This window comes from Sturnira hondurensis, unplaced genomic scaffold, assembly GCF_014824575.4.
Source record: "Sturnira hondurensis isolate 20B ecotype Veracruz unplaced genomic scaffold, ASM1482457v3 Scaffold0017746, whole genome shotgun sequence".
In the NCBI taxonomy this organism is placed as follows: domain Eukaryota; kingdom Metazoa; phylum Chordata; class Mammalia; order Chiroptera; family Phyllostomidae; genus Sturnira; species Sturnira hondurensis.
In genome coordinates this window covers 1,078,591-1,103,875 of record NW_028090377.1, presented here as the reverse complement: position 1 = coordinate 1,103,875, position 25,285 = coordinate 1,078,591, and the positions used below count along the sequence as shown (strand labels likewise).

Below are 25,285 nucleotides of genomic sequence, written 5' to 3'. Positions count from 1 at the left end.
TAAGCACCAGGACTCTCAGAGTTAGGGACGCAGCCCTGCGTAGGCTGCACCACGTGGCAGAGCTCCCCGAGAGGGGTTGCCCAGCGGTCCAGCACACCCATCCCCATACTCACCCAAGCTGTGGTTGTGATAAGACCGTGTCTGCCTGCAGGCCAGGTGGGAGGGGAAGGGTGGGGGAGCGGGGCTGGGTACTGGGAGAGTAGACCGGGACCAACGGGGGGGGGGGGGGGGGGGGGNGGGAGGGAGGAAGGTGGAGAAAGAACAGTGGGGGCGGGATCGGAGCCCTTGGGGCGGAACTACGGGAGGAAATTGCGCCCAGATCCTCTGCTTGCTACTCCCCACTTCTGCAGACCCAAGGCCTGGGCTCTCCCCATTCATCTGGCGTCCCCGCGTGCCATGCCTCTCTAGCCCTCATCTGTCCCACTAATTCTGGCTGCGTGGGGACAGCCAGAAGAGATCTTTTCACCGGGTTTGACCTGTTGGATAAGCCACCTTGTCACCTTACCTCTCCGCTGTGAACCATCACCTGTTGAAAGAACATAAAATTAATTCAGCAAGGCCCCAAATTCTCATTTCCAGAGCCCAGTCTTCCCCGCCCCCCATTCTAGCCGAGTTATCCAGCTTCACCCCTCTAAAATATTAAAAAGGCCTTGGCGACCTTTTTCCAAACTTCGTTACCCAGGCCTGATTTGGAGAATTTCAGGAGAGGAGCACCTTACAGGAATTGAGATCCAGTGAGGTCCACCCCGGAAACTGTGGGCCAGAGCTGTTCCCGCCTTTGCTCAGGAGAGGGCGCCCTGTCCTGTCCGACAGAGCAGAGAGAGGATCTCCAGCTCCCAGCCCTGGGTCTCTCCTCACCACCAAAGAGTTGATCACCAGAAACCGGCCTCCAAGGTTCCCTTCTAACCCTGACTGACCCACTAAGGAAGACTGTTGACTGCCTTTGCAAAGATCATCCTACCCCAACAGGGAAACAGGATGAAGGGACCAGTAAATCCTTCCTGCAGGTACAGTGCCTCTTTGTCAGAGCACCTGCAGGGGTTGCAGGACTTCTGCGCTAGTCACCACCATGACATTTCCCCCCATTTAAATCCCCACAGTAATAACCAACTCATTGTGAGCACTCTGTGTCCCAGGAACTTTTCTACTTTTTATGTTATCCCATTTCATCCTCACAAAACCTCTATGAGGTGGATACTATTAATGTCCTCATTTTACCAATGGAAAAGAGAAGGTAAGTTACCTACTCACATAGCTAGTAAGTGTCAGAACCAGGATTTCGGCCTGGCACCTGAGGTCCCTTAATCACTATCCACTGTTAATCCCACAAGGTCACCACTTTGCGGATGGGGAAACAGAGGCTCCAGTGTTCCTTAACTTGCCAGAGCTTATTTCACACATTCAGTCTCGTTTATTCACTCACTCTAGGCACTCTGTGTGGCAGGCCCTGGGCTGGGCAATGGTGGGGGACCCAGTCCCCACCTGGGCCAACTCTTGAGGGCTCAAAGTCTTATTCTGAAAACTACTTTTCTTGACTTTGAATTCTTCCCACCCTGTCCTTTCAGGTCCCAGGGCAAGTGAACAATTAATAAAACTTTACTAAAAGAACCACCTCCATTTAGTTTCAAAAACTGGATTTAGGTTTTCTACCTTGGGGCTTCGTGCCATCCTCTTTGTTTAGCTCCAACCCACAGATGCCTGCTTCTGGCCCTCGTTCCCTGTCTTGAGCTCTTTCCTGGTCCCACATCTTTATTTTCCCTGTTCATCTGGCTTGGAATGCTTCTTTTCCTCCATCTCAGCAAACTACTCTTCCTGTAAAGGTAGTGATTAGCGTGATACTTCAGTAAGTTAGAAATGCATGTGGTAATTTCTACGGAGATCAATAAAATAATAGAAAGATAATTTAATATCTAAATTGGCACAGAAGGAAAAACAAAATAACCCAGAAGAATGGAAGAAAGGAGATTTAAATGGCAAGCAATCACATGAGAAGATGGTCAACAGCATTAGTCATTAGAGAAATGTACATGAAAATGATAATGAGATGACATTTCATACCACCTAGGATGGCTATAATTTTTTTTGAAAGGAAAATAACAGGTGTTGGCAATGATGTAGAGAAATTGGAACCCTCATATAATGCTAGTGGGAATGTAAAAGGGTACAGTCACTTTATAAAACAGTTTGACAGCTGCTCAAAAAGTTAAACTTAGTTACCATATGACCCCACAGTCTACTCCAAGGTATAAAAGCATGAACACAACAGAATTGGAAACCTGGGTCCACAAAAGCTTGTACATGAATGTTCACTCCCAGGAGCATTAACAGCAGCTGCAAGGTGGGAACAACTCAAATGGCATTCAACTCATGAATGTATAATAAAAACATGATATATCCATAGAATGGAATATTATTTGACCATGAAAAGAAATGAAGTGCTGATCCATAATACAACATGGATAAACCCTGAACACATTAAGCTAAGTAAAAGAAGCCAGACATAAAGGCCACATATTATATGAACCCATTTACAAGAAATGTCCAGAACAGGCAAACTCATTGAGGCAAAGTAGATTAGTAGTTGCCAGGGATCGGGAGAGGGAGAGATGAGGTATGACTGATAATGGGTCTTGGGTCTTTCTCTTTTTTTTTAAATTGAATTTCAGAGAGAGAGAGAGAGAAACATCAATTTGTTGTTCCACTTATTTATGCATTGATTGGTTGATTCTTGTACAATACATTCCCTGACTGGGGATCAAACCCACAATCTTGGTGTATTGGGAAGATGCTTTAATCACAGGTAATACCAGGCAAGCACATGGGTTTAGAGTTTCTATTTGGGATTATACAAATGTACTGGAATTAGTGGTGATGGTTGCACAACCTTAGGAATATACCAAAAACCTCTGAACTGTACACTTTAAATGGGTGCATTTGAAGTGTATGTGAATTATATGTGAATTACTCTTATATATGTGAATTATGTAATATAATTTCCCATGTAAATTATACCTCAAATTATTTTAAAGATTTTATTTATTTATTTTTATAGAGAGGGGAAGAGGGGGAATAAGAGAGGGAGAGAAAGATCGATGTGTGGTTGCCTCTCACACGCCCCAACTGGGCACTTGGCCTGCAGCCCAGGCAGGTGCCCCATGCCGGTGACCATTTGCAGGCTGGCAATCAATCCACTAAGCCACATCAGCTAGGGCTTTCTCTCAAATTAAAAAAAAAAAATCTGTCAAAGATCTGTGCCTCAATAAATGGCAGTTATTTCTAGAAAAAAAAAGATTAGAGGAGACAGAAACAGAACAGGAAGGACAAGCAGAAAGTATGAAATATTAGATAAAATCCTGAACATACCAGGATTAATTAAATACAATAAACTAAGTGCTCTGCCTAAAAACCTAATTATAACCTACTTATTAGCATCACCCTTCACTATCAAGTTATAGGAAATGTGGAAGGAAATCAGCATTTTCTTAGTGTTTCTAAAGTGACAAATATGCCCTGTCCAGTCCCTTGCAAATTCCATCATCTTACTTGACCTTCACAACCACCTTATAAAATAGGAATGATTTTGCCTATTTTATAGACAGAAAACTGGGGCATGGCACAACTAAATGGCTTGTGCAAGGTCTAAAAAGTAGCAGAGCTGGCACCTTGGCTGGTGTGGCTCAGTTGACTGGAGTGTTGTCCTGTGTACCAAAAGGTTGTGGGTTCGATACCCAGTCAGAGCACATGCCTAGATTGTAGGTTCAGTTCCTAGTCGACATATTCAAGAGGCAAGCAATCAATGTTTCTCTCTCAAACTGATGTTTCTCTTACACCAATGCTTCTCTCTCCCTGTCTTGGTCCCTCCCTTTTCTTCTAAAATCAATAAGCATGTCCTCAGGTGAGAATAAAAAAAAACAAACAGATCTGGCCCCAGATCTTAGCTGTTTGAACCCAACTCTGCTGCTCTTTCCAATGCACCATATAAGAAATCTAGAATCATCCCTCTGAAAGGAAGTCTCTTGCCCTCCTCTGATTCTGTAGTCCTTTCAGGTCCGGCTACTTCCTAAGAACCAATGATAGTTGCATAATGTGTATTAGAGACTGGAGGCTCCCATGACAGAGCTGGACTCTTCTTAGCTTTCTCTTGGCCAGAGCAGTGCTGAGCTGTGGACATCTCTGGGCTCCTGATGCCAATACAGTGCTTAGCTCAGCAAGCTTTTGTGAACATGCACCAAAGTCTGTGTCTTTAGAGGTAAAAGAAGGAAAAAGATGATAATCAAAGGGGTATTAAGAGAACTAGGCAGAATAAGAGTATGTGGGCCCAGGAAGCCCTGGCCCACAAAGAAGTGCTTCCCTTGGCAAAAGTCCCCGAGAATGATAAGCTTGTGGGCCACATGCCCACAGAGTACCTAACAAGAGTCCTTTTGCTTAGAAATCACCATGGTCACAGGGAACTCCTCTCTGGAGCACTCCTCATCCGATGTCTCACCCTCCAGTCTTCCCACAGGTATGAACTATTTAAAGATCCCAGATCTTGCATACCCACTAGTACTTAGGGCTGAAGGTACTCATTTCCTTACTCAAGACATATTTCTGAGGCCCTTTCCTTCCTTTTCAAAAAGATTTTATTTATTTTTAGAGAGGGAAGGGAGAGAAACATCAATGTGAGAGAGAAACATTGATTGGTTGCCTCTTGCACACCCCCAGTGGGGGACCTAGTCTGCAACTCAGGCATGTGTCCTGACCAGGAATCAACCAGTGACCTTTCACTTTGCAAGGTAACACCCAATTCACTAAGCCACACTGCTTAGAGCAAGCCCCTTTCCTTTAAAAAAAATCTTTTTTGCCCTGGCTGGTATAGCTCAATTGGTTGGAGCACTGTCCCATAAACCAAAGTGTCATGGGCTTGATTCCCAACCGTGGCACGTGGCTAGGCTGAGGATTCAGCACATGTCTCACAACCAATCAATGTTTTTATCTCACATTGATATTTCTCTCTCCCCCTTCCCCCTCTCTAAAATAATTGCTTATTGATTTTCAGAGAGAAAGAGAGGAAAGGAGAAAGAGAGAGAAAGACATCAATTTGTTGTTCCACTCATCCATGCACTCACTGGTTGCTTCTTGCATGCGCCCTCACTGGAGATGGATCCTGCAACCTTGGCTTACTGGGAATACACTCCAACCGAGTACCTGGCCAGGGCCTCTGAGCCCCTTTTATAAGAATCATGTCAGAACATTTAGAATGGGAATTTCTTGACATTTTAAAAGACTATAAATAATATCTGTCATACACTGATGGGTTATTACATATTAGTTACACTCATTTAATTCTCACAACATCACTGTGAGGCAAGTACCATTATCTTTTACAGACAAAGAAACTGAGGCTCAGAGGAGTTAAGAAATGTGCCCAAGTTTATACAGCTACTACTCAGCTAAGCTCAGATTTAAACCCAGGATTCTCTGACTCAAATGCCCCACACTTCGACTTTTCTACTTAAGAAAATAATTTACTCCTTCACATGTCTAATATTTAACTTGCACACCTATACTGTGAAGTCAATGTTTCAGGAGGGGGGTGATGAAGCTACTGTAACTGTCCAGGGAGAACTAATGACTTTCTGATGCATAGCACAGGTAAGGAAGGTGGAGGAAAAGAAGGGATGTTTGGTTGGAGGAGTTGGGGAAAGGTGGCTGGTGTCAGCTGTTTAAACTAGCTTTGCTATTTCACCCTCTATATATTTTTTTCTTTCAAGCATTTACTGAGTACCTACAATGTACAAGGTTTCTCCTAACCATTATCTTATTTCACCTTTTTGACACCCCACTTTTTGACAAATTAATCAGTCATCTATCTCTAATCCCTTGCTACCACTGAAAACCTACAGGAATTAAAATTCACCTACCTTTGGGCAGAGCCCATTTCAATTTTGCATTGATGTCCCAGGAGGTGGTGGTGGTGGAGTGGTAATCCTAATAGGCTTTCTGAGCACAGTTCCCTGCTATTTGGTATGGGATTCTCAGTCACTAGGTCTACTTTCTAAAACTTGTTCAACCCTTCCTTTGTAATGTCAAGCTTCTGCTCCAGGCTAGGCCTGAGGGAAAGGACACCAAAGTTAAAGACAAAAACCACAGGCCTAAAGTAGCATCACTCATTCCAAAAGCCCATGATACCAAACTATATTTAATATCTCTCCCAGAAACATAATCTTAATCAACCAGTATGAAACTTTCTGGTCAAGCACCAGTAAGGTAATCTGTCACATAGGTCCTCTACATCATCCATAGAAAGATGTAATTACATAATAAAAAACCTTCCTCTTCTCTTACCCCAGAGAAAAGATGTCCAGCCCCCCAAATAATCCTTTCTTTGGCTAATAGCTCCCTTGCCCACCCTTTCTTCTGAAAAACACTTCCATTTTGTACAAACCTTCAGAGTGCCCTTACAGTTGCTAGATGGGATGCTGCCCAATTCATGAATCGCTTAATAAAGCCAATTAAGTGTTTAGATTTACTAGGTTGAATTTTGTTTAATGCTAAGATGAAGAAAAGACAGCTCTGACTTCCAATAGCCCAGGCACAGAAGACAGGTAATAAGGATACAAAGGAAGGTAATAAGGATACAAAGTGACAGTGGCTTGCCGGAGCATTAACCCAACTTGCTGAGAGATCAGCAAATGTATCCTAGAGAAGGCGGGAACATCAGAACCAGGGCTTTAAGAATAACTAAACGACGGGTGGGAAAGAAGTCCTATGCTGAACTACTCCCTTAGGGCATCTCTGAGGCTCATAATGTCTATTCTAGGAATTAAGAGAGGGAAAGGTTGTGCCCGGTCTGGCATAGATCAGGAAACAAGAAGGCCAGGTTTTGAGGCCTCCCAGCAGCTGCACGCAAGCTACACGGACAGTCGGACTTCCCTCCGTACTTGGTCTGGCCAGGAAGCGAAGGGAGGACCAAGGGAATGCCTTCCCCTTCACCTCCCACGGACTGGGCAAGGTGAGGATAGAACAGTTACCATGCCATCCTGGAGCCTTCCCTCTAATTGGCCCGAGCGGCAGCAGCTGGGGGGTGGTGGTGGTGGCGGGGAGGGGGAAGGGGGGGGNGCAGAGGGGCGGGGGGGGGGGGGGGGGGGGGGGGGGGGGGGGGGGGGGGGGGGGGGGGGGGGGGGGGGGGGTGTCTCTCCTCTTCAAGGAAGAGGGCGGAGCCTCTGTATTACGCCACCACGCTTCTCCCACACCCCGCCCAATGTAGCCACTTACCAGCTCACTTCGAGGGGGCCTGTGTGACGTCACAACTCTCTCGCAGCCAACCGCGGCGGCGAGAGGCGCGACTCCATGTCCCTCCCAACACCCCTCCCCTTCCCTCCCCTAACTCCCTCCTCTTCCTCCTTTCCCCTTCTTCCGAAGACCGCCCTCACGTTCAGTTTCAAAAGACTCGTTGCCCAATGAGTAATAAGGTGGGCCTAGAGTGGCGTCGTTAGCTATCAATGCACAAGCGGCAGGGGCGGAGCGTTCGGAGCGAGCCTCTGACGGCGGGCGGCGTGTGACGCAGACCGGTCCTTTGCGCGTTGCTCCCGTAGCGGCAGTCGGTATCGGTGGTGTTGACTGTGGCGACGGTTTCCTGGCGGCCGCGCGCTGCTCTCAGAGCGGCGGGTGGCGAACGGGCCCAGGCCCTTACTCCTGACACTTCCCCTCCCCCACCGTACCGCGGTAAGTCGGAAGCCGGGGTGGCGGTGGCTCGGGGCAGCAGGCTCCTCCTCCCCTTTGGGCGGGCGGTGTGCGGGGCTTCCCAGGCCCTCTCCGCGCTGAAGTCTCGCGCCCCGCGCGCACCTCTGCCCTGAGCGTGGGGGCGGGCCCGCGACCCTGCGACCCACAAGCCAGGTCTTCGAGAACTGGGAGAGAATGGCTATCCGAGAGGTCTGGGCCCCGGGCCTCTCATCGCAGCCTACGGTGAGGGGGCGTCCATCTGTCCAGTTGTACTTAATTCATTTGCCCAGCGGTGACTAGGTGGGCCGGCGCCCTTTGCGGTGGTAGCGCCTCAAAACCCTGAATGTATTCTCCCAGCGCTTCCTTGACTCTCTTGTCAAGGGAATGGGCTTTATTTGCCTACAGGAAAAATTCACAACTCCAGGGTTAGGGTGGGTGGATCAGGAGTTGGTTAGCTTTTTGAAACATTTGGGAATTAAGGTAGGGTTAGTGGAGTAAAATATTTATTTTCTGGTCTCCCACGTGTTTCATGAAAAGCTAATTGAGAAAGATGGGGTTTCCGGATTACTATATAGGTGAGGGCCTTAGTAATGAAGTCAATTTACCCTGATCACGTGCAAGTTTCAGAGGTCAAGAAATCGAGGTCCAGTGAAGGGACATTATCAGCCAGTGCCAGATCTGACTCAGTCTAGAAGTTTGTCTACTGCATCATTCTTTCTGGATGTTCCAGCCTTCCATTATTGAGGATTTCGTTTGGGGTGGGAGTGGGGGTGCAGGTGCATTGGGTAGTGAGAAGCAGATAAAAATCTTCAGTAGCATTCTCACTTAGTTGTTAGCAACTCTAGTCACCATTATGCAGACACTTAATTAGTGGTACCCTAACCTAGACCATGAGAACTAAACCTAAAAATTGGTTAAAGAATGTCAGTAATGTTATGTATTGGAAAGTGAAATGGTAAACCCACAAGTTACTGGCTAGTTTCTTCTTCCAAATCTAAAATTTTTATTCTCCTGGGTACTCAAAAGAAATAATTCAGTTAGTGACCCACAGCAATATCGGAATAGAAAGCAGAAAGTACAGGTGAGTCCTGGCTGGTGTAGCTCGGTGGATTGAGCACAGGCCTGTGAAGCAAAGGGTCGCCAGTTCGATTTCCAGTCAGTGCACATGCCTGGGTTGCAGGCCAGGTCCCCAGTAGGGGACACATGATAGGCAACCACCCATTGATGTTTCTCTCCCACGCTTTCTCCTTCCCCTCTCCCTAAAAATAAATAAATAAAATATTTTTAAAAAAATTGTTTAAAAGAAAGAAAGTACAGGTGAGACTTAGAAAAGTAGGTAGCAAATTTTGCAGTTACTGTGTCTTGGAACCAAGCTTCTCTCTTGTACAGCATTCAAAGTTTTGTAGTAGAAGGTGGTGAGAAAATTAAACTCCGTTTTGGGAGAAAAAAGTAACTGGAAGAAAGGAAAGACCAGTGAGCATTTTCTGTGACAGTCTTAAAAATTAAGAAATAAATTCTTAAGTAGGTGACAATGGTATGTTTACTTGGTGGAAAAACTTAGAATATTTAAAAGACAAAACTAGAAGTTGAAGAGGATGGAGGGAGTAGGAAATAACATTGATCGAGTTATATTTTGACTTTTCATTAAGATTTGCTGAAAGTGAGTTAGTTGCTACTTCATTTTGTTTACATCAATCATATCTTCACTTTTGTTTAGATGACAGCAAAAGTGAAAAATAGTACTGTACAAGAGCAGTAGAGATCAGTAGTCTAAATACTAAGATATGAATAGGGTATATATTCATATCTCAGACATTTTCTCAGTTCAAGCATCACCCTCTTCTGGAAAGTCTTTCCTGGCACCCCCCCCCCTTGCATTTTGTGCTATAAATAGCATAAATCATTTTGTGTTTTAGCTGTTTGTCTTTTTATTAGTCTGTGATACAATACTTTTGTCTTTGTATTAAGGTTGTTTGGCACAAAGTAGGCTCTGAGTAAGTGTGTTTCTTTAATGAATAAACAAATATGGAGGAGTTAAACCTAAAAATAGTCTAAAGAGACTGGATATTTGTGTGCTCCTAAAATAGGAGGCCCAGATAAGAGGAACCACACCATTCATATATTACATGGTACTTTGGTACCAGACTTTATTTTTGTCCACTAGCTCCTGGATAGTAGAACATTCAGGAAACCAAATTTACAGCTAAGGGAAAAAATTGGTTATATTATATTGTGAGAATATTTTTATGGTGGCAGTTAAACTAGGAAGTAAGGGATAGTAATAACTGATGTTTCATTTCCAATAAAGAGCTCATTTTTAAAAAAATTTTTAAATTTATTTTTAGAAGAGAAGGGAGGGAGAGAAACATCAAAGTTTGGTTGCCTCTCACACGCCCCACAACCCAGGCATGTGCCCCAACTGGGAATCGAACCAGCAATCCTTTGGTTTGCAGACTAGTGGTCAATCTATTGAGCCACACCAGCTGGGGCTAAAGAGCACATTTTTAATTATGGAATTTCTTGAAAGGTTAGAGGACTAAGAAAATCAGATCAAATAACAGGTATTAGAAGCAAGGTATGTAAGCAGTATTTTTTGAGATTTTGATGTATTCTTTGTGTTTGGAATTAAACCTAAGTACAGTAAGCCCTCACTTAGTGTCATTGATAGGTTCTTGGAACTGTAGGGACACTACATATAATGAACCAGATGGACCATAGGCTAATTGATATAAACAAGAGTTAAGTTCTTACAGCATCTCATCAACATTATAACAAAGTGATGTTGAAAATGACACTAGTCAAGGATCTGCTGTACTTCATATAGTATGTCTGTAGAGTAAGGTTTCTCAGCCTTGGCACTATTGACATTTTGAGCCAGATAATTCCTTATTGTAGAGGCACTGTCTTCTGTATTGTAGAATGTTTAGCAGCATTCCTGGCCTCTACCCATTAGATACCCATAATGCCTTCTCCCCAAGTTGTAACAATCCAGATGTCTTCAGACATTGTCAAATGTCTGTTGGGAGGCAAAATTGCCTTTAATTGAGACCACTGCTCTAGAGAAAATATTCCCAGTATTTCAGTAAAATCATACCATTATGTCGTCTGGTGTATGCTTGTAAAGTCAGCTGATATGTTGCATTTTGTTAAAATTGTTCTTGAAAAACCCTTAAATTGGGAAGCTCAAAAGATAAGAGTACTTGATTCATTTTCTTTAGTTTCTCTTTTTCTTTCTGTGGTAGCCTCTCATTCTCTGGCATAGGAAAAATCAAGGCTTTGTTTGAAAGGGGATAGACCATTGGGTAAATAAAGCAACATCTATTTTTATGGAAGAAGGTACAGAAGCTTGTAGCTGAATTGATACAATAAAATTTGATGCTTTGTGGTTCCATTATCTTTTCATTTCACTGATATGCTTGATGTCATAAACATTGATCAGAGGTTTTGTCCCATTGCACTGACACTAAGAATTTAATAAATACTGATAGTCATTTGCCTTATTGAAGAGTTTGTACTTAATTCAGTGTAGTGTGGAACAAACTTAAATTTTCAGTGGAGAAATAAAAATTATATCTTAAAGCTCTAATTAGCTAAGTCCTATACTAAGAGTGAGTTTAAGCTGGATGTTGTAGAGTAGATTGTAGGATGTGGAACTGGAGTCAGGCTATAGCAATAGTCTAGGATGGTAGTTCTCAGAGTTCGAGGTCTCAGGATTCCTTTTAAGTCTCCAAAGAGCTTTTAATTATGTGGGTTATAGCTACTGATATTTACTGTACTGGTAATACAAAATTTTAAAAAGTATTGCTTAAAATAATAAATTTATTAATAATATGATTTTATTAAAAATACTCAAAATTTAGTGACAGGTGGCATTTTTCTTACATTTTAGGACATCTCATTAGCATCTGACTTAATAAAGACCATTGGATTTGTGGATCTTCTTTTGCAATCAGATGGTTAATATGTTATTTTGGTTGAAGTATGTGAATAAAATCCAGATACACATATTGGAAAATGGAGGAGGGCTTTCTCTGCCCTCCCCAAGCCCTGCCAGTTTAGATGACTCTAATAATTGAGGGAGGAGTTTTTAAATAGCCTTTTTGAATAATTGTAGATATTCTTTGACAGTACACTCAAACCTTTTTATTTATTTATTTATTTTAAATTTTAAGGGTGGAGGGAGGGAGAAAGAGAGGGAGAAAAACATAGATTGGTTGCCTCTCACACACCCCCAGCCAGAGACCAAGGCCCACAACCCAGGCATGTGCCCTTCCTGAAATCGAACCAGCAACCCTTTGGTTTGCAGGCTGGCACTCAGTGCATTGAGCCACACCATCCAGGGCACTTAAACCTTTCTAGAAGTTTGTTGCAGTATGGAATCTGAAACCATATCATTGAACTTTCGTACCATGTTACATTAAAACTCATTTATTCTTGCACTTTGAAGGAATATTTATCCATGCATGAGTTTATGATTTTATATATTGGTCATTTAGAAATCATTAGTTTACAGAGTTATACAGCTCTTCCAACTGTTGACAAATTTAATTTTACAGTTAATGTTTTCACTCTTAAGTCTTTTAGAGTTGGGAAGCTAACGAGTTCTTGGTGGTAGACACAAGTCCAATATTTTATTGTCAATCTGAATAACCATAGTTTGTCATTCGTTCTTTGAAATAAAAATGGTATACAATGAAAAAATCAGCTAGTTCAGCTTCGTACTCAAAACCCACAAGTGTTTTACTTTGAGACAGTCCTTGTATTTTCTGTCACTTTATTTTTTAAAGTATATTTTATTTATTATGCTGTTAACAATTGTCCCATTTTTTCCTCCCCTTTATCCTCCTCCACCTCTGAACTGTACCCTCCCCCTCCCACCAGCATTCCCAGCCCTCCTTAGTTCATGTCTATGGGTTGTACGTATAAAATTCTGTGGCTTCTGTTTCCTATACTATCCTTAACCTCCCCCTGTCTGTTTTGTACCTACCATTTATACTTCTTATTCCCTCTACCTTCTCCCCCATTCTTTCCTCCCCGACCCCTTTCTACTGATAACAATCCAAGTGATCTTCATTTCTGTGATTCTGTTCCTGTTGTAGTTGTTTGCTTAGTTTGCTTTTGTTTTAGGTTTAGTTGATAGTTATGTTCATTGTCATTTTACTGTTCATGGTTTTGATCTTCTTTTTCTTAGATAAGTCCCTTTAACATTTAGAATAATAAGGACTTGGTAATAATGAACTTTAACTTGACCTTATCTAGGAAGCGCTTTATCTGCCCTCCCATTCTAAATGATAGCTTTGCTAGGTAGAGTACTCTTGGATATGGGTTCTTGTTTTTCATCACATCAAATACTTCCTGCCAGTCCCTTCTAGCCTGCAAAGTTTCCTTTGAGAAATCAGCTGGCAGTCTTATGGGAACTCCTTTGTAGGTAACTCTCTGCTTTTGCTGCTTTAAAGATTCTGTCCTTATCTTTAATCTTGTCTAATGTAATTATGATGTGCCTTGGTTCGTGCTTTCTTGAGGCCAACTTCTTTGGGACCCTCTGAGCTTCCTGGACTTCCTGGAAGTTTATTCCCTTTGCCAGATTGGGGAAGTTTTCCTTCATTATTTGTTCAAATAAGTTTTCAATTTGTCGCTCTTCCTTTTCTCCTTCTGGCACCTATATGATTCAGATGTTGGGGCTGTTTATAGTTGTCTCGGAGGTTCCTGAGTCTTTCCTAATTTTTTTTGAATTCTTGTTTCTTCATTCTGTTCTGGCTGAATGTCTGTTTCCTCCTTCTGCTCCAAACTGTTGATTTGAGTCCTGGTTTGCTTCTCTGCACTGTTGGTTCCCTGTACATTTTCATTTATTTCACTTTGCATAGCCTTCACTTCTTCCTCTATTTTTGTGACCATACACAACCATTTCTGTGAGCATCTTGATTACCAGTGTTTTGAACTCTGCATCTGATAGGTTGGCTATCTCTTCCTCATTTAGTTGTCTTGCTGGAGTTTGATCTGTTCTTTCACTCCTGTTAGGTTGTGAGGGGTAGCCTTAGGAATTTGCCAGGGTAAGGCAACCCACCTTGCTGTATTGTGGTGCTGTATGTGGGGGAGGAGTCAGAGAGGCAACAGCGCTGTTTGCTCAGCTCTTGGCTGACTTTGAGCACATCCCTCACTACCCACAAACAAAATGGACCCTTTTGGTGCTGATTCCTGGGTAGGTGGGTGGGTTTGTGTACATTCAAGGACCATGTTGGTCTCTCCAAGGAACTCTCCTGCTGCTGTTGCAATCCCCAGAGGTTTTACAGCCTGAGGTTTTGAGGCTTTCTCCCCACACCACTACCTCCCATGCTGGAACCCTGGGTTGCACAGTCAGTCTTGCTCCCCAGTTGTTCCTACCAGCTTATCCTTCCATAAATGTGGGACCAGCCACCACCTTGCCAGGCATCCTCTCCAACACAGCTGCTGGTCTCTGCCCCTTTTACCAGTCTGGATGAATGTTTCTTCTTTAACTGCTTGGTTGTAGGGCTTCGGTTTTCTGGCAGTTCTGGTTGTTTTTTGTCTTTAAATTTGTTATTCTCCTTTTGGTTGTGTGAGGAGGCAAAGTGTAACTAACTACTTATGTCTACATCTTGGCCAGAAATAAAAGCTCACAATCCTCGTATTTCAATATGCACAACTGCTTTTGAATACTTTCCATTTTATCCCCCCCAAAATAATCAGTATTAAAAAGATGTGTATTAAAATGTTGAGAATTAATACTATTGGTACTTTTTAGTGTTTTAACAAAAACATTCAAGTCAAAATGGATTTTTTTTGTTGTATTGTTAAGTGGGCAGCAGTGAAGAATTCAGTGACTGTTAGTACAGCTTGAGGCTATTGTCTTGATTCATGCTCGGATTTCAGCAGTTTTATAAACCATTGCTTATAGGCGCCATCAGTGCAAAGTCAGCACAGCCATAAGGCAAATAATTTTAATACTTGTTATGAAAATAGTTGTGACTTCAACAAGAGGTCTTGGGGAACTTACAGTGTTCTTTGAACCATACCTTGAGAACCTCCAATTTAGGACAATGATTTTTCTCACTAGTTCACTCAGCCCTAAGCTTCTTTGAAAGGGCTCTGCTGTACCCAGTCCTCTTTATTTTGACCAGGGCAGTTCGCTGATGTCTGTTTTATGTATTGGGTTCCACAGCTAGAAATACTTAAAACCATTGATCAAAGGGGAAAGAATCAGAGTGCCTGAACTAAGACTTTCTTCAGGGAAGGAACAGTTATCCTCTATGAATACTTTGCAGTCACTTACCACTTCACACCTTCGTTTAGTCTTGCTTCCATGTGCTTCTTTGACACAGATTATTATTATTTGCATACCTAATTCTTCTTGCTGGAATTAGCTTCTTAAGAAATAGGCAAATGGGTTTGTAAATAAAAGAGGTGAGTAGTTGGGAATGAGGCTAGAGATGTGAGATGAGTGGGAGAGAATATTTAGAGTGACCTGAGTATATTGTGTGTGTGGGATGTTTGTTTTTGTTTTTTTTGTGATGGTGTTTTATGGTTGTGTTAAGTGGTTAGTATTAGGTTGGCCAAAAAGTTCGTTTAGTTTTTTTCTGTATGATGGCTGTAAGTACTGCTTAGTTGTCTTTAACTTCATTCGAAATAATTTTGTTAGATTGCATTGTGATAGCTGTCATATCAGTGTGCATTTTTTAAAAAAACTTATCAAAATTGGTGAATTTTTGTGTAGCCATTTTAATATTGAAGGTGGAAGAATATACACATCATTTTTGGTGTACTATGCTTTGTTATTTCAAGAAAGGTAAAAACACAACTGAAATTGAAAAAAGATCTGTGCAGTGTATGGAGAGGGTGCTGTTACTGATTGAACATGTCAAAAACGGTTTTTGAAGTTTCTTGGTACTATTGACATTTTGGCCAAGTGGGAGATAGCCCCATTTTGCTGTGTGCTGGTTTAGCAGCACCCTTGGCCTCTACCCACTAGAAGCCAAGTGGGAGATAGCCAACATACTCAAAATATCCAAATCAATAAAGTTATTGGTGAAAATGAAAAATGTGTTTTCAGAAATATTATAAAAGGTTGACTGAGAATCTAAACAAAAACCTGCTTTAAGGAGCTGTACTTTGAGGCAGTTTTGTTCTTCTCACAGTCCTTTGGTGTAGGCCGCATGTCTTCTGTTCAGGTGGGGAAATTGAGGTCTAAGAGGCTGAGTGTCATGGATTGACTACAATTACACAGTAGCCAGCAAGTGGCAGAGGTTTTTTATTCCTTTTTTTAACTTCTAATTTTTAATTAATTTTAGATTTACAGAGATTAATTTTAGATTTAGATGATAAGAGTCAGAGTTTTAAATACAGATTTGTCGCAGTCCAAAGCTAATGTACTCTTTCCACTACTTCTGTTTTTTTAATGAGTTTATATTAAAGGAATAAAAAAATGCTACTCAGCATTGTAAAAAAGGAGCTGTATTAGATACTATAGATTATTGAGTAAAATCGAGATGCTTTTTTTCAGAGCTCATGTACTCAAGTAGCAAGTATAACAACAAATATATTGCATAACTACAAACAGCTGAGAGGCATTTGTTTATGTCATAGGGTTTGGAAAGGGGGAGGGGAAAGAGAAGTGTTTCTGAATGGTTTAATCTGGGACCGTGGTGTGAAGCAGGTGAAGTTTAAGAAGCAATTATTGGAGAGAAAAGGGGATGTTTTTAGAGGAAAAAAATGAATGTCCTAACAAAGGGAAAATGGCTTGATCTGGAAATCAATCATAGGAAGGACACAGTAAGATGATTCAGAGGATAGCAGATAATTTTGCTGAGATGTGATATTAGGTGATTAAAATTATGCTAATCTCTTTTTGGAATTCTACCAAACTCTCTTGCCCTTCCTGTTTTAGGTAAAAATTAATATTTTTCCATTCAGTTCAAGTGTGGATGCTAATTCCTGCCTTTTCTAGTATTGTGAAGGTTAGATAAGAGACTATATGAAAAAGTACTTCATAAAACTGGAAAGTACTATACTAGTTCGTTCATCTAACACATATTGTTTTTGCTCTTTATGAGTGGTACTCAGTAAAGAATGAAATCATTGAAGTGGAAAGGAAAAATTATAGGCATACTTCATGTTATTTGTTGTGCTTCACAAATGTTGCATTTCTTTGCAAATTGAGGGCAAGACCCTCTACCAGCAAAAAAAATTATGACTCGCTTTTTTGTGATACTTCATTTCAGTGGTCTGAAATGCAACCTGCAGTGTGTCCCAGGTGTGCCTGTACTTCCCCATTTGTGTAACTGTCAATTAAAGAAAGATTCAAACCTGTAGAGAATTTTTGTGAATTTATTTAAGCCAAACTGACAACAGTTTCCGGGAAGCAGAATCCCAGCAGATTGAGAAAATGCTCTGGAAAAATGGCAGTTCTGCACCCTACCTTATACATTACAATCAATAGAAAGGAGTAAGTGGGTTACATGAAATTCACTGGTGATAGATTAGGGAGGTGAAAGAAAACAAAGCAGGGGAAGCTTCTTGGGGGGGGGATAAAAAGTAAAAATGATAGACACTTCTTTTACATAGGTGGGTACAGGATAGTTATCAGTCAACAGTTAACTCAATAACAATGAGGGGATTTATGGTCTCCTTTCTGGTGAGGTACCTGTGCTTTGAGGGGGTCTGGAAAAAAGGAAATTACTTTCATATTCCAAAGGCATGTTATAGTAGATGCGAAAGTTTGACATGTTAAAAGCAGAAAGATAAAAAAGAAAGGCATGTTAAAGTAGATAGACAAAGATTGACTTTTGTCAGGGAAGATTTTAGCCTAGGACATGACTACCTGCCACAGACTGCTTTTAGTTAATAAGTTTTAATTTCAGACCATCCTTGTGGTTACTTTAGATCTCTGAGTTTGTAAGGCTGCCACAGAGGCATCCCCTGAGCTTGTCAAGTTTAGTAGTATGTGGCCTCTCTTCATCCACTTAATATTCTCGGAGAGCACCAAGCTTGCTTAGTCATACAGGTAGCACTTAAAGTTGACAGTTGCTTGGTTGTTACCATGAGTCAGAATCTGTCTACCACTTTTCTGGAAGAAAGCTAAGTTTTGTCATTGCGCCCAGGGGTCACAAAAGTTGCATGTGTAAACCAGGATATTAGTTTATTGAGTTTTATTTGGGACAGTGGGGGACTACTGGGCTATTGTTGTTAAGACTACCTCTTTCTTGTACGTGATAGTCTAAATTATGAATTAGAAGATTGATCATAGCATGTTTTAAGGGCATTGTCACTTTTTGTAGAGCACTACTTCATTTTGATTTTTTCATTTGTAAATATGTCTTATACCAAAAAAAAATTGCATTGAGTGTAAGTATGTTCATCAATAAAGGAAGTGGTTAACCTTTGTAGGGAAGTTTATCCAGGCCTTATAAATTGTCCGTCCATAAGGGAGATTACCAGTCTGGTGACTAGGACTCCCATGTTTGCCAGAGAAGTGTCTCTTTTCCCTGGTAGTGTTGGTTCACTACTGCCTGATTTTATATTTTCCTTATTTGTAGTGAGTACAAAGTCATTTCTCATTAGTTGTCAGTGTTCTCTCTCTGGAGCACCTTTAGGCTCTAGAGTCAATGTAGTCATGCATCACTCAACAGGGAACTGCGTCATTAGGCAGTTTGATTGTGCCAGCATCCTAACGTGTACTTAAACCTAGTGGGATGGTCTACTACGCACTTAGGCTATACACTATAATTTTATGGACCACTGACTGTCATGTACACAGTTTCTTGTTGACCAAAACATTGTTATTCGGCGCGTGACTGTTAATAGCTTTGCGATCTGGGGCAAATTACTTCTTGTGCCTCAATTTCACCATTTGTGAAATAGGGATAAAAATACTTCACTGGATTCTTGGGAGATTTATATAAGATAATTCATAAAAAGTGCTTTGAACTGTGCCTGGGCTAGTAAGAACTCAAATGTTAGCTAGTATCATTCCAGGAATGTGTGATATGCGTTTAATATAGATAGGATTTAGAAGTTCCACACATTTCAGTCTCTAGGATTACATCTTTCTTTTTCTTGAATGGATTTTCTACCTTTTTTTTTAATGGAAAAATAGTGCAAAAAATTTTATTCTGTAAATCTTGTGTTGTTAGCAGAGGAAGCAAACTTTCAGAAAAATTTGGGTCCTCTGAATTCTCTGCCCCATGTCCCATTTCCTTTTCTCAGCCCAGAGACAACTACGTTCATGTATTTTTCTAGTCTTTTTACTTTTACTGTGTGTGTGTGTGTGTGTGTGTGTGTGTGTACATGTACAAGGAGGGACCCAAAAAAACTGGAATTCTCTTCTGGAGGGCAGGCCCCTTATAGTACAGGCTTCCCCCACTAGGTCATGAGTATTCTAGGAACCCATCTGTAACAGTGTACCAGCTGGCATGAGAGATTGCGTTGGGCTTCAGTGAAATTTTTTGAAGACTTTCAGTGCTTTTGCCCATTTCATGATGGGTCATTTATGAGCCCACCTGCCCACATGAGCTGAGTATATAGCAGTTTTGACCAAAAAACAACCATCTTGACTCCCATGCTCCAGTCTCCATATTTACCCTCTCTATTGCCCTCGAGTGGCTTATTTTTGGTTTCTCTATGAAAAAAGTCCTCAGAGGAAAATGTTTTCCTGTTGGGGAAGAGGTGAAACAAAAAACAGAAGCACTAAAAGGCATCAAAATGGACAAGTTCAAAAACTGTTTTGAGCAGTGGAAAAAAGTCTCGATAGATGTATTACATCAAGTGGAGAGTGCTTTGAAGTTGACTGAAGTTTAAACATGTGAGACTAGATACACAAGTTTTATAATTTTTGTTTTTTGGGGGGTATCCTATATATACATACACACACATACATACATATACACACATGTACATTTATTTTAAAACATATTGTGTTTACTATTTTACATAAAGAATCTGTCCAATGTATCTTTTCACAACTTGCCTTTCCATTAAACATCTTTCACTCGAAATAGCTCTCATAGTATTCTGGTGATACCATATCCTGGGTACATATTTAGCAGAGTTCTCTGATTCACTCCTGTAGTTGGGTTATTTAAGGTTAATGACATCACTGCAAAATAAAATAAGTACGTTTATTGTTTGATTACCATATGAGGGAAACTGGGTGTGGTGTTGAGATACAAGGCCAGATAGGATAGGTACACAGGTAGCCATTCTTCCCTGTATTACCTTATTTGTCTTAGGCTCTTTCCCTTCTCTTCCTAGCCCCTCAAGACTCAATTCACATTCTAAATCCCCAAGAATTTTTTTCTCACATTTTTTGTTCATTTTCTTACTTAAATTTGACTTCCTGTTGTGCTTTCTGACACTTACATACCCTTCAAGTTTTTAATGCCTGGCTTCTTTCTGTGATTATATGAGAAGTTACAAATTCAAAACCTGCTAGAATCAGACACCTGATGGAAATGAGTGATTACTGGGTGGGTATTGGGGCACATTGGAGAGTATATGGCTATGAACTATGGGTGCAGTTGCTACTAAGCTCCAGACTGTTATTGCCATAGAATGAATATATTTTAGTTTATCAGGGTTTTTAAAAATATTTTATTTATATATCTTTAGAAAGGAATGAAGGAGAGAGGGAGAGAAATATCAATGTATGGTTGCCTCTCATGCTTTCCCTGCTGGGAACTGGCCTGCAACCCAGGCATGTGCCCTGACTGGGAATCGAACCGCGATCGTGTGGTTTGCAGGCCCGTGCTCAATCCACTGAGCTACACCAGCCAGGGCTATCAGGTTTTTAATGAAAAGCCAAAAATCTATTTTTCTGACATATCCCTATTTTAAATGTTATTAGTTAATTTAAGAAAATACATATACGTATAAACATTTATCCATACATATACATATGTATATGTATATGTATAATATACTATACCATATACACAGACACATTTGTCCAAAGAAAAAAGTGTCTGCTATTGTATCCAACCATTTTGTGATCCCTTCATTTTTGAAACCTCTGAATTAGATGATACATTCTATCAGGAGTCTTCCCTTTGTGGCTTTTTGTTATCAGTATTAATCTAGCATAATTTATTTTTAGCTTGGAAGTTATTTCTAGAGTAACTTGATCATTCAGTCTGTGTTTAAAAATACATTAGTAGTGATTGTTATTTATTTAGAAAATGAGTGCATCTGTGTTTCAGACATGTCAGATTCTGGGATAGTAAACAAATGATACTGTTACCTTAGAGAAGTTCATTGTGTATTGGGAGGGTGAAGGGGGTTCATGGGTTGAGTTCCTTGGGAAGCAGACTTGGAGTTAGAGACAGTCCCGTGTAAGTTTTACTAGAGAGTACTCTTGAGATCACACCAGTTGTGCGAGAGAGGAGAAGGAAGCAAGAAATAATTGATAAGTAAATTGAGTTGAGATAATATTTTTGTTATTTTTTCTTTTAAAATTACAACTGATACACAGTATTATATTAGTTTTGGGTGTACAACCCTGTGATTAGACATTTATATACCTTTTGAAGTGATCACCCCTGTAAATCTAGTACCCATCTGACACCATTAGTAGTTATTATTGATGGTACTCCCTATGCTGTACTTTTTACATCTCTCACTGTTCTATAACTTCCAATTCTAAGTCCTTGCACTTCTTTCACCCATTCCACCAACTCCTCTCCCATCTGGCAACATCAAAATGTTCTCTTTACCTATAAGACTGTTTCTGTTCTTGTTTATTTTAGTTTTAGATTCCACATATATGTAAAATCATCTGACATTTGTCTTTTTTTGGTCTGACTCATTTCACTTAGCGTAATACCCTCTAGGTCCATCCATGTTGTTGTAGATGGCAAGATTTATTTTTTTATGGCAGAATCATATTCCATTGTATATATGTACCATTTCTTTATCCATTCATTTATTCATAGAAACTTAGGCTGCTTCCATATTTTGTCTATTATAAGTAGTGCTGCAATAAACATGTGGATGTGTATCTTTCCAATTTAGTGTTTTCGGGTCTTCAGATAAGTACCCAGAGGTGGAGTTGCTGGGTTCTTCTTTGTCTCTTGTCATATAGCCTTTGTTTTAAAGTCTATTTTGTCTAGTATGATTATTGCTACCCCACCTTGTTTTGTTTTGTTTTGTTTTGCTCCCATTTTCATGACATATCTTTTTTCATTCCTTTACTTTTAGTCTGTGTTGTCTTTTGATGTGATACAAGTCTCTCATAGACAGCATGTGGAGAGTCTTGTTTTGTTATCCATTTAGTCATTGTATGATTGGAGTATTTAATCTATTTGCATTTAAAACAATTGTTGATAGATACATATTTATTGCCGTTATTTTTTATTCTTATTTTCTTCTTCTTAAAGAAGACCCTTTGCCCTGACGGTATGGCTCAGATGGCTGGGCGTTGTTTCACAGAGCAAAAGACCACTGATTTGATTCTTAGTCAGGGCATGTGCCCGAGTTGTGGGTTTGGTCCCCAGTCAGACTGCATACAGGAGGCAACCAATCAATATTTTGTATATCGTTGTTTCTTTCCCTTTCTTTCTCCCACCTTTCCCCTCCCTCTAAAAATAAATAAATAAAATCTTAAAATAAATATAAATAAAGTCTTTTTAAAAAGTAAGAAGATCCTTTAACGTTTCTTATACTGGTTTGGTGGTGATGAATTCCTTTAACTTCTTCCTGTCTGGGAAACTCTTTATCTGTCCTTTGATTCTGTATGATAGCATTGCTGGGTATTGTAATCTTGGTGGTTGCCCTTGCTTTTCATCACCGAATATTTTGTGCCAATTCCTTCTGGCTGCAAAGTTTCTGTTGAGAAATCAGCTGATAGTCTAGTCTTATGGGGAGCTCTCTTGTAGGTAAGCAGCTGCTTTTCTCTTGCTGCTTTAAAGATTCTCTTTTTGTCTCTTAACTTTTGGCATTTTAATTATGATGTGTCTTGGTGTGGGCCTCTTTGGGTTCATCTCGTTAGGGACTCACTGCTTTCTAGACTTAAATGTCTATTTCCTTCACCAGGTTAGGGAAATTTCCCATCATTATTTTTTCAAACAGGCTTTCAATTTCTTGCTCTCTCACTTCTTCCAACAACCCCATGATATGAATATTTATATGCTTGAAGTTGTCCCAGAGGCTTCTTACATTATCCTCATTTTTTGTTTTATTCTTTATTCTTTTTGCTGTTCTGATTGGGTATTTTCTGCTTCCTTATATTCCAAATCATTGATTTGATTCTCTGCTTTATCTAGCCTGCTGTTGATTCCCTGTAATTCATTTTTTAAAAAAAAAGATTTTATTTTACTTTTTAAAGATAGAGGAAGGGAGGGAGAAAGAGAACGAAACATTGTGTGAGAGAAACATTGATCAGTTGCCTCTTTCATGCCCCCAGGTGAGGACCAAACCTGCAACCCAAGCGGGTACTCTGACTAGGAATCAAACTGGTGACCTTTTGGTTTGCAGACCTGCAGTCAACCCACTGAGCCACACCAGCCAGGGCTGCAATTTATTTTTTATTTCAGTTACTATATCCTTCATTTCTGACTGGTTCTTTTTTATGGTTTACATGTCTTTTTTTATGCTATTGAAATTCTAAGTCTCTTAAGTATCCTTATAACCATTGTTTTCGGGGGGGGGTGTTTAAAGATTTCATTTATTTATCTTTAGAGGGGAAGGGAAGGAGAGAGGGAGAGAAATATCAACGTATGGTTGCCTCTCATGTGTCCGCTGCCGGGAACCGGGAACTGGCCTGCAACCCAGGCATGTGCCCGACTGGAAATCGAACCATAATCATGTGGTTCGCAGGCCCGCACTCAATCCATTGAGCTACACCAGCCAGGGCTTCGGGTTTTTTTAATATATTTTATTGATTATGTTAATAACAGTTGTCCCATTTCCCCCCCTTCATTTCCCTCCACCCTGCACACCCACTCCCACCCACATTCCCCATCTTTAGTTCATGTCCATGTGTCATAAGTTCTTTAACTTCTACATTTCCCACACTACTCTTGCCCTCCCCCTGTCTATTTTCTCCCCACCGTCTATGCTACTTATTCTCTGTACCTTCCCCCCCCCCCCACTCCCCTGTTGCTAACCTTCCATGTGATCTCCATTTCTGTGGCTCTGTTCCTGTTTTAGGTGTCCGCTTAGTTTGCTTTTGTTTTAGGTGTGGTTGTTAATGAATGTGAGTTTGCTGTCCTTTCACTGTTCACATTTTTTATCTTTTTCTTAGATAAGTCCCTTAACATTTCATATAGTAAGGGCTTGGTGATGATGAACTCCTTGAATTTGACCTTATCTGAGAAGCACTTTATCTGCCCTTCCATTCTTAATGAAAGTTTTGCTGGATAGAACAATCTTGAATGTAGGTCTTTGGATTTCACGACTTGGAATACTTCTTTCCAGCCCCTTCTTGCCTGTAAGGTCTCTTTTGAGAAATCTGCTGACAGTCTGATGGGAACTCCTTTGCAGGTGACTGTCCCCTTATCTCTTGCTGCTTCTAGAATTCTCTCCTTCATTTTAATCTTGGCTAATGTAATTATGATGTGCCTTGGTGTGTTCCTCCTTGGGTCCACCTTCTTTGGGACTCTGAGCTTCCTGGAAATCGATTTCCTTTGCCAGATTGGGGAAGTTCTCCTTCATTATTTGTTCAAATAAGTTTTCCACTTGTTGCTCTTCCCCTTCCCCTTCTGGTACCCCTATAATTCGGATGTTGGAACATTTAAAGATGTCCTGGAGGTTCCTAAGCCTCTCCTCATTTTTTTGAATTCTTGTTTCTTCCTCCTCTTCTGTTTGGTCATTTTTTCTTCTTCCTGGTCCACTCCATTGATTTAAGTCCCAGTTTTCTTCCCGTCACTATTGGTTCCCTGTGCATTTTGCTTCATTTCACTTAGTGTAACCTTCATTTTTTTTTCAACTAATTTTTGACCAAAATCAACCAATTCTGTGAGCATCCTGATCACCAGTGTTTTGGACTGTGCATCTGATAGGTTGGCTATCCCTTAGTTGCTTAGAAGTATTGGCTCTGGGGCTTTGATCTGTTCTTCTGTTTGAGCCATAATTTTTTGGTCTGGTCCTGCCTGTTACGTCTGAGGGGCGGAGCCTTAGGTGTTCACCATAGTAGGGCAACCCAGTTGCTGGGTTGTGGCGCTGTATGTGGGGACAGGGTCAGAGAGGGAACAATGGTGCTTGCTCTTCTCTCTCTCAGATATCGGTCCCCTCTGCTTCTTCCCACAAGCAAATTGGGCCCTTCTGGTGCTGGTTCTTGGATGGGTGGGCTTGTGTACATTCTAGGAGCCTGTGGGTCTCTCCAATGAACTCTCCTGTGAGGCTGGGAGTCTCTCCCGGCACCTTTTCAATTGGTGCTTTTAGGCTTTATTTCCCATCGCTGGGGCCCTGGGTTGCATGGTATCTCACTGCCCGTTTTTGCCTAGTTTACCTGCATGCAAATGTGAGACTGTGGTCAGCCAACCACCTTGTACACTCTGCTTGTTTCCTCCCTGCAGCTGGGGTCTGCTAGCCCTGGGCCGCCTGTGCTCCTGGGCCTGGCAGCCACCAGCTCTGCCCC

General features: G+C 41.1%; 1 protein-coding gene across 6 annotated transcripts in view; it reads left to right on the top strand.

The window, feature by feature from the left end:
• Window positions 1-7,433: 7,433 nt before the first annotated feature.
• Window positions 7,434-25,285, top strand: part of NUP98 (nucleoporin 98 and 96 precursor) — a 110,207-nt gene continuing 92,355 nt past the window's right edge. For 3 of the 6 annotated variants that reach the window (XM_037068665.1, XM_037068666.1, XM_037068660.1), the window contains exon 1: window positions 7,435-7,707. The gene's annotated coding sequence lies outside the window, so the exon portion shown is untranslated. Of the gene's footprint in view, window positions 7,708-7,808; window positions 7,948-25,285 lie in introns of those variants that run through there. The other 3 variants (XM_037068667.1, XM_037068664.1, XM_037068661.1) reach the window with 2 other exon arrangements.